Raw genomic sequence first — 8153 nt, 5'->3', positions numbered from 1 at the left:
TCTAATTAAAAGAATAACAATATCTGGAATAATATAATTTTTGCTACTTAATTGTTGTGTTGATTAAATGTCCAGAGAGCCCAAAGTCTGATTATTTCAAAAAGTTCAGGAATATCAAATGTAAAATATATAAACTGATGACTTGTGAATTAATTGAATGAACTTGCTGTTTCCTCATCAAGACAAAATATAGAACACTTAAGGTATAACTTTTCGTTTTTTACTTAAATGGTATTCTTTTCATTTGATATAATCTTGGAGCTTTATCAAGGAAGAAATATAGAGCAGATATGCTGCAATGCACACCTCCTGACTGAACAAGTGTAATACCTTTTGCTCCCATCTACCCATTATCAAATATCCACAGATCCATTTGTGAGTTACATTGCTTCATACCAGACTTTCTTTGAAATGGTACATAGCCATAAAATTATCCATAGGGAAATATTTATATCAAAATTCTTTGAAATATAAAGTTTTTGTTATAATATTTTATATTTAGATAATATGTGAATTATTTACTACAATAATAATGCTGAATAACAAACAATCACAAAATCCCAATGGCACACAATGAACAGGCAGTCATCTATTTCAGGTCATGTAATTGGCTGTGTAGCTCTTGGCTCACACACATGCCTTGGGGGATCAGCTGAGTGACTGCTGATTTAGCGTGATCTCAGCATGGATAATTTGTAGCACTCGGATCAGCCACCTTTATGTCTCTGGAATGGAAGCCTAGGCCTGTCCTCAGGTTAATTGCAAAGTAAGAAAAATAAGAGTACAAGCTCAATCATGCAAGTGCTTTTCAAACCTGTGTTTTTATCACATTTACTAGCTTCCATTGGCCAAATCACATCAGAGGGCTGGGCCTAAATTGGAGTTGAATGTGGTAGATGCTATCGTGTGATATTTAGATCCTTCTTTAGTAGTGAAGGACAAGTTATCCCAGTTGCTCTGAGTGCTGCTGGCAGGAAGCTCTCAAGTGTTAGACTGGTTTAATAATTGCCTCAGCAAAAGAGAGCCACCTCAAAAAGATTATGCCTTCTTGGGGCAACTAGTGTTTAATGACTGATTTACAGAGGAGTATTGAAACCTGACACTTTGACCCCAATAGGAAACAGTTCTGAAAAGTGATTCAATTTTCGGATCTCCCTGTAAGGTTAGTTGAGAATTCCATGAAGACTCCATTGCTCCTCAACATCTCTTTCTGTCTGATTCTGCTTCCTTTCATCACATTCCACAGGTGTTGAGCCCAAGAGCATTTGTTCAACTCACTTCCTGCTCTAATGTCCACTCCAAAGCTTATTTCCTAGAGAATGTGACCTGCAACACACTGCAAAATTCCCTGGCAAAGATCATAGCGGCTTAAGGAAAAGGTAGTGAAGTCGTTAATGCCATCAATTAAATAGAATATTTTATTGTAACAATTAAGCAGAGTGAGATTTGATTATACTTAAAACAGTAATCACATAGAGATGTTTTTCTCTTTTTTTAAAGACAGAGTCTGAGTCTCATTCTGTTACCCAGGCTGTAGCGCAGTGGAACAATCTCGGCTCATTGCAACCTCCACCTTCTGGGTTCATGCAATTCTCCCTGCCTCAGCCTTCCTAGTCACTGGGATTACAGGTGCCCACCACCATGCCTGGATAATTTTTTTAGTTTTTCATAGAGCTGGGGTTTCGCCATGTGGGACAGGCTGGTCTCAAACTCCTGACCTCAGGTGACTGGCCTGCCTCGGCCTCCCAAAATTCTGGGCTTACTGGTGTGAGTCACGGCACCCAGCCAGGATATTTTTCTTAATTTCAAGCAACTTGCTAAGACTTTCAAGGCCCTCTTCAGTTTGTACTTGGCACTTGTCCCAAAAATTATCTTCCAATTCTCCTTCAGCATTGACTAGTATTCCAGTAAGCCAGCAGCATAACTAGCCTGTGTCGACATTTTCTTTATTTCTGTTCTTGGCCACATTCCTGCCTCTGTTTTAATGCTGTTGTTTCTATTGGGCTGCCTGTCAAGGTTTAATTCTTAATTCTAAGCTGATTTCAAATCTTATTACTTTCTACTTGTTCCCTCTTGGGACTCCTCACAGTTGGAAAGCATATGATCCCTCCTAGCACATTATACTTCTCTTTGTGCACCTATCATGTCCTACTTGATAACTTACATTCTTGCCTGGCATCCTGTTGCATGCCCTAACCAAGGGTAGGGATTCTGTCACAGTTACCTTTTTCATTACTTAGGTCTTCTAGCAAGGTGACTTAACATAGTTTCTTTTTAAAATATAAACAACTGAGTGATATATTAAAAATGACGTATTATCCATTATATTTCATTAAACTTTCTCACAGAGAAATATGTATCAATAAACATCATATTTTAAACAGTTTTTTGATTGAGAATGTGCATTTTTTTTTTTTTTTTGCACAGGACAAATATGTTTCAAATAAAAACCAGAAGAAAATCTGTTGCAGCAATCTGGATACTGCTGACCAGATGATGTACTCCAAGCCAAATATTTCAATTTTGACCTATTATGTATTACATACAAATTACACACACATAATATATATGTATGTATAATATATACAATTATACATATATAATTATGGATTATTATATACAATTATACAATATATATATAATTATATATATTATATATGGTATATATAAATACACACATGTATATGTTGACATATACACATACATATATATATGCATTTTGTTATATGTGTGCATGTGTGTGTGTGTGTGTGTGTATTATTTTAAGGGTACTCAGTAATTTTTTAAAACCAGATATTTTAAGACATGAAGACACAGAAAAGACTGTCACAAAGAGAGATGTTTTCCCTCACAGGTTCCTAGACACAGAAGACACTCCATACCACACACAGGGCCACATAGAAGGGTCAGCCAAGTTGCAGAGTAAATGAAGGAAAACAGGTGCAAGAGCCTTTTAGTTTCTGTGAGAAGAAATTGGCTAGACAAGATAAGCAAACCTAGAATTGGCTAGTTTTTATGGGCTCTGAGCATCCCCTAGTTTGTCTAATGCCTGGTCCTAGAATTATTAGGGAAGGAAGATAGTAGCTTAGAATGTATAAAAGCCCACTAAAGAGGTAGTTGAGGCTATGGGCTGTGGATGGGTTGGTTTGCATATGAAAAACACACTCACAGAAGGCTCCATGATATTAAAGTATCAAAAATACAGAATATACACATAAAAATACATATTAAAAAAGACACAATTAAGGTATACATATATGAGTGTGTTGTCTTTGTTTCACATTATTTTTTTTTCCAGACCACATGGAATATTTTTACAGTTACATTATCATATTGTATATAATATGTTCTCAATTAGTACTTTCATTATGTATTATTTATTCCAGCTCACTCAAAATGAATGTCAAGATTCTATTTATACAACCTATCCTCCTCTTGGAAAATATACTTTTTAAGTCAAAAAGCTGTTCTTCTCATAGTTACTCTTTGGCTTATCTTCTTGACTTATTTTATAATCAATTACAACACACGAGCTTAACTTATTTACAAGATCATAGTTATATAACACTTCTTTCTTTTCCTACCCATTCTCTCAAAACACACATCCTTTATCCTCTTAACACAAGAGCAAGCAAACTTATTTTCCTTATTTGAAGCTCCAAAGCACATTTTATTATTTCAATTGCTCACCTGTTTTCAATTCTTCAGGAGTTTCACCACATAAAAAAGTCACTATTTAGCCAGTTCTTTTTATCCAAACACAATACTAACATTGTAATCTACAAACTATAAATTCTGACTCAGCAAATATAGGTTATCATTGATAGTGGTTTGATATATTCTAATTTCAGAAAGAAAAACGTTAATACTAAAGGTCATATGTTCTGCAAAACTTTTCTTCAAAAATTAAGAATACATTATTATATCCCAATAAAAAAGAGGAACTTGACCACTAGCAAACCATCCCTACAAGAAATACTAAATAAATAAATTCCTGAGGATGAAATGCTGAAATATCAAGAAACTGATAAGTAACTTGAATCTATATGAAGAAATGAAGAGCACCAGTAAGATAAACTAAAAAGACAGATAAACATATAAGACAACGTAATGAATGCTTTGGGTACAACTTATTTCTCCTACCTGATTTAAGAGACAATTGAATAAAGCAGCAAATATTGATCTGTGTTCTTGGGCATGTGCATGTGCTATGGTTTGCATATGGTTTATTGGTCCAGACCAAAAGTCTTGTTAAAAATTTGATTTCTAACATGGTGGCACTGGCAGGTGGGGCCTAGCGGAAGGCATTTGGGTCATAGGTATGTACCCCTCCGAATGGTTATGTGCAATTCTCCAGGTAGTGAGTGACTTCTTGCTCTCACGAGACTGAAGTTGTTCTCACAGGAATGGATTAGTTCCTGAGAAAGTGGATTGTTATAAAGCGTAAGGACACCCCTCAGGTTTTCACCCTTTACAAGTGGTTCACTTTCCCTTTGACCTTCCCTGCCATGTTTTGTTGCAACATGTAAGCCCTGGCCGGAAGCCCTTGAACTTCTCAGTCTGTAGAACTTTGAGCTAAGTAAACATTTTTTCCTTATAATTTACCCAGTCTCAGGTATTTTTTTTTTCTAGAAACACAAAGAAACATCTCTTAGCTTCCTGCCTTCATCTTTTTATGATGTTCTCTCTATATATGTGTCTCTGTCCAAGCCTCCCTTTTTTATAAGTGCTTGATATTGGAATAGAGGCCCAACTTATTCACTATGACCTCACGTGACTAACTTAGTGGCCAAGACCCTTGGGTCCCTGGAGATTCACTGAAATTCACTGACATAAAGCAGATTAATTAATATGAGAAAAGGCATACACATTTTGTTAATATTGTATACAAAGCAGCCTTCAGAATAAAGACCAGAAGATGCAGGGGAAATTGTTCATTTTTATGCTTGTTTTCAACAAAGTTTGGATAGTCATGTAGAAATACGATTAGATTAAAATGATATTATCTAATGTTAATAGATTAATTGACTAATAGATTTAGTGCGGGAAACCCAGCAAAACCTGCCTGTCTAGATTTTTTTTGGCCTGTGTGAGCATGTATTCTTTTCTTCTGAGTATTAGGCAGGGCCTCTCTGGAATAAGGGTCATATGATCTATAATCAAACCAGGTAGGACAGATAATTTTTTATGGCCAGTTTTTACATAGACTATTTATAGGCTTTATGATTAGCTTTTGGGAAAAGAGAATCTGTTTTCTACCACCCACCTTGGAGAAGAGAGTTTCTAGTTTATGTGGCTATCCTTGGAATCGAATGAAAATAAGAAACAGGAGGACAAGAGAAGGTCACGGAAAAAAAATTGCTTCTCCAGCTGTTGCTGATGCCTTCTTTTTGGGATATTGCTTTCCAAGTTCCAATGCTAGTCATGTGCACATTGACACTATTTCCAAAAAAGGTTACATCATGAGGCAATGGGAGTTAGGGCTTAGGACTTCCATATATACATTTTGGGGAAGGTGAAATTGAACCCATAAAATAGACTATAAGTTTTTGTTTGTAAATCATTTTACTTCAAATAATTGAAGTCACTTTTACATCATAGCCTATGTTTTAGCATTGTTGAACGTTTTATTGCTACTTGGTCCTGGGATCTCGTGTATGTGTAACATATTTCCTTCACCTTTTCTCTCTCTTTTTTTTTCTTTTGAGTTTTCTTTCTTTCCTTTAGTATTCTGAAAATTTTCAATGAGATGCACTGATGATGCACAGGGTCATTATTCCCTTAATAAAGGCTATAAATCAGTCCATTCAATTGGCATATCAGTTAAAGTTCAAGAAGAGAAAGAGAACCTGTATGAGAGAGATATATGTGTGTATCCACACACATATCAAATTCTTACATATACTTATAAAGAGATTTCTATGATTCAATGGCCTGAATAGTTAAGTTCAAAATCCATAGTAAAAATAGGAACAAAAGATTATGAGCTCATCTATCCGTGGAATTACTTCTCTCTCTTGCTGATTCAATCAGGTCCACCCAGATAACCTAAAATACTATACTATAATTTTTTTTACTTAAAGTCAACGATTAGGGGCTTAACTGGCATCTCTGAAATACTGTCATAGGGATAGATATCTAAAGCAGTGTTTTATTGAATAGCTGGGACTAACTCTACCCAAGTCAATCTGAATATCAAACATGCCATCAAAATCAATAAACAAAATTATCTTCATTTTCAGTAATTTTTCTGGAAATATTTACACTCTACACTTATCCACAATCTTCCTTCCTTCCTTCCTTCCTTCCTTCCTTCCTTCCTTCCTTCCTTCCTTCCTTCCTTCCTTCCTTTCTTCCTTCCGTCCTTCCTTCCTTTCCTTCTTTTTTTCTTTTTGGAAGTACTGCAATATCAAATCAATGTGTGGAGGTATGGAGTAAATGGAGCAACTTTCTAGTCCATCTCCTAGTTCCAAAAGTCTATTTAATGTGTTGTCTCAGACAAGGAATGTATCACATATTAAACTGACAAGAATAGATATTACAGTTAATCTTAACCAAAAGGCCAAGAAGTGATCTTTAACATTTCTTTTTTTTTTTTTTTTTGGCATAGACAAATAATCTTTTTTATTCTATTTTTTCATATCACAAATAATTATTTTAACGTCATTTATAATTATTATCCAAATGTATGAAGCCATTTTTCACCCATGATCAGTGGCATGCACTTCCTAGACATTTCAAAGAATTTCCCATCCCATTCAGTAGCACACAAATTCAAGGAGGCATTAACAGATGCATTACGCAAGAATATGTTAGTCATCTTGATCTTTCTGATTCTTTTTTTATTTAATTTATTTATTTTACTTTAGGTGCATACTACATCTGGCATTTTTCCCCATGTTATCCCTCCCCGCTCTTCCCCCTCCCCACCCCACACTGTCTCTCTCCTAACCCCCCAACTGCCCCCAGTGTGTGATGTTCTTCTCCCTGAGTCCATTTGTACACATTGTTCAACACCCACTTATGAGTGAGAACATACGGTGTTTGGCTTTCTGTTCCTGTGTCAATTTGCTGAGTTTCCAGATTCATCCAAGTCACTACAAAGGACACAAACTCATCGTTTTTTCAATGGCTGCATAGTATTCCATGGTGTATATGTGCTACATTTTCTTTGTCCAGTCTATCATTGATGGGCATTTGGGTTGGTTCCAGGTCTTTGCTATTGTACACAGTGCAGCAATGAATATAGGTGTTCATGTGTCTTTATAGTAGAATAATTTATAGTTCTTTGGGTATATACCCAGTAATGGGATTGTTGGGTCAAATGGAATTTCTATTTATGTTCTTCTCTTTGGGAAACATTATGAGACACCTGTTGGAACACTTGGCTTGATCACTCCTTTAAATTTTTTTTGTTTTCCTATTTTTTGTATTTTGACTTGTTATTATATTTTCTATCATATTACATCAATTTAATCTTTTACCAATTAAAGAAAAATTATATTCTATATATAATTCCCCATATTTTAATTACTTGATTTCTAAATTCCATTTTCATATATGTCCAATTGTAGATATTTGGGTGCAAAGGTTATCTAATTTCTCTGAGGTTGTGAGGGTTAATACTGACTGTCAACTTGATTGGATTGGAGGGTGCAAAGTATTGTTTTGGGGCATGTCTATAAGGGTGTTGCCAAAGAAGATTAACATTTGAGTCAGTGAACTGGGGAAGGCAGACTGACCCTCAATCTGGGTAGGCACAATCTAATCAGCTGCCAGTGTGGCCAGAATAAAAAGCAGGCAGAAGAATGTGAAAGGATGAGACTGGATTAACCTCCCAGACTGCATCTTTCTCCCATGCTGGATGCTTCCTGCCCTTATACATTGGACTCCATGTTCTTAAGCTTTGGGACTTGGAGAGGCTTCCTCGTTCCTCAGCTTGCAGATAGCCTATTGTGGAACTTCATGATTTTGTGGGTTAATACTCCTTAATAAATTCCCCTTTATATATACCTCTATCTTATTAGTTCTATACCTCTAAAGAAACCTGACTAATATAGATTTTGGTATCAGGAGTGGTTCTAGAGGAACACAATATTAAGAATGAAGTTCTTTCATTGGTTTTGGGGTATCTGAATTAGGTCTGTGATTAG

At 35.6% G+C, this 8153-nt stretch overlaps 1 non-coding gene across 1 annotated transcript; it reads right to left on the bottom strand.

The window, feature by feature from the left end:
- Positions 1-6376: 6376 nt before the first annotated feature.
- LOC118152417 (U2 spliceosomal RNA) lies at positions 6377-6574 on the bottom strand. The gene has a single exon (XR_004741198.1). It is a non-coding gene; the product is annotated as a U2 spliceosomal RNA (small nuclear RNA).
- Between the last annotated feature and the right edge of the window lie 1579 nt (positions 6575-8153).

Source organism: Callithrix jacchus, chromosome 3, assembly GCF_049354715.1.
Source record: "Callithrix jacchus isolate 240 chromosome 3, calJac240_pri, whole genome shotgun sequence".
Lineage (NCBI taxonomy): Eukaryota > Metazoa > Chordata > Mammalia > Primates > Cebidae > Callithrix > Callithrix jacchus.
The sequence above is the reverse complement of the archived record's forward strand: the minus strand, read 5'-3'. Positions and strand labels throughout refer to the sequence as shown.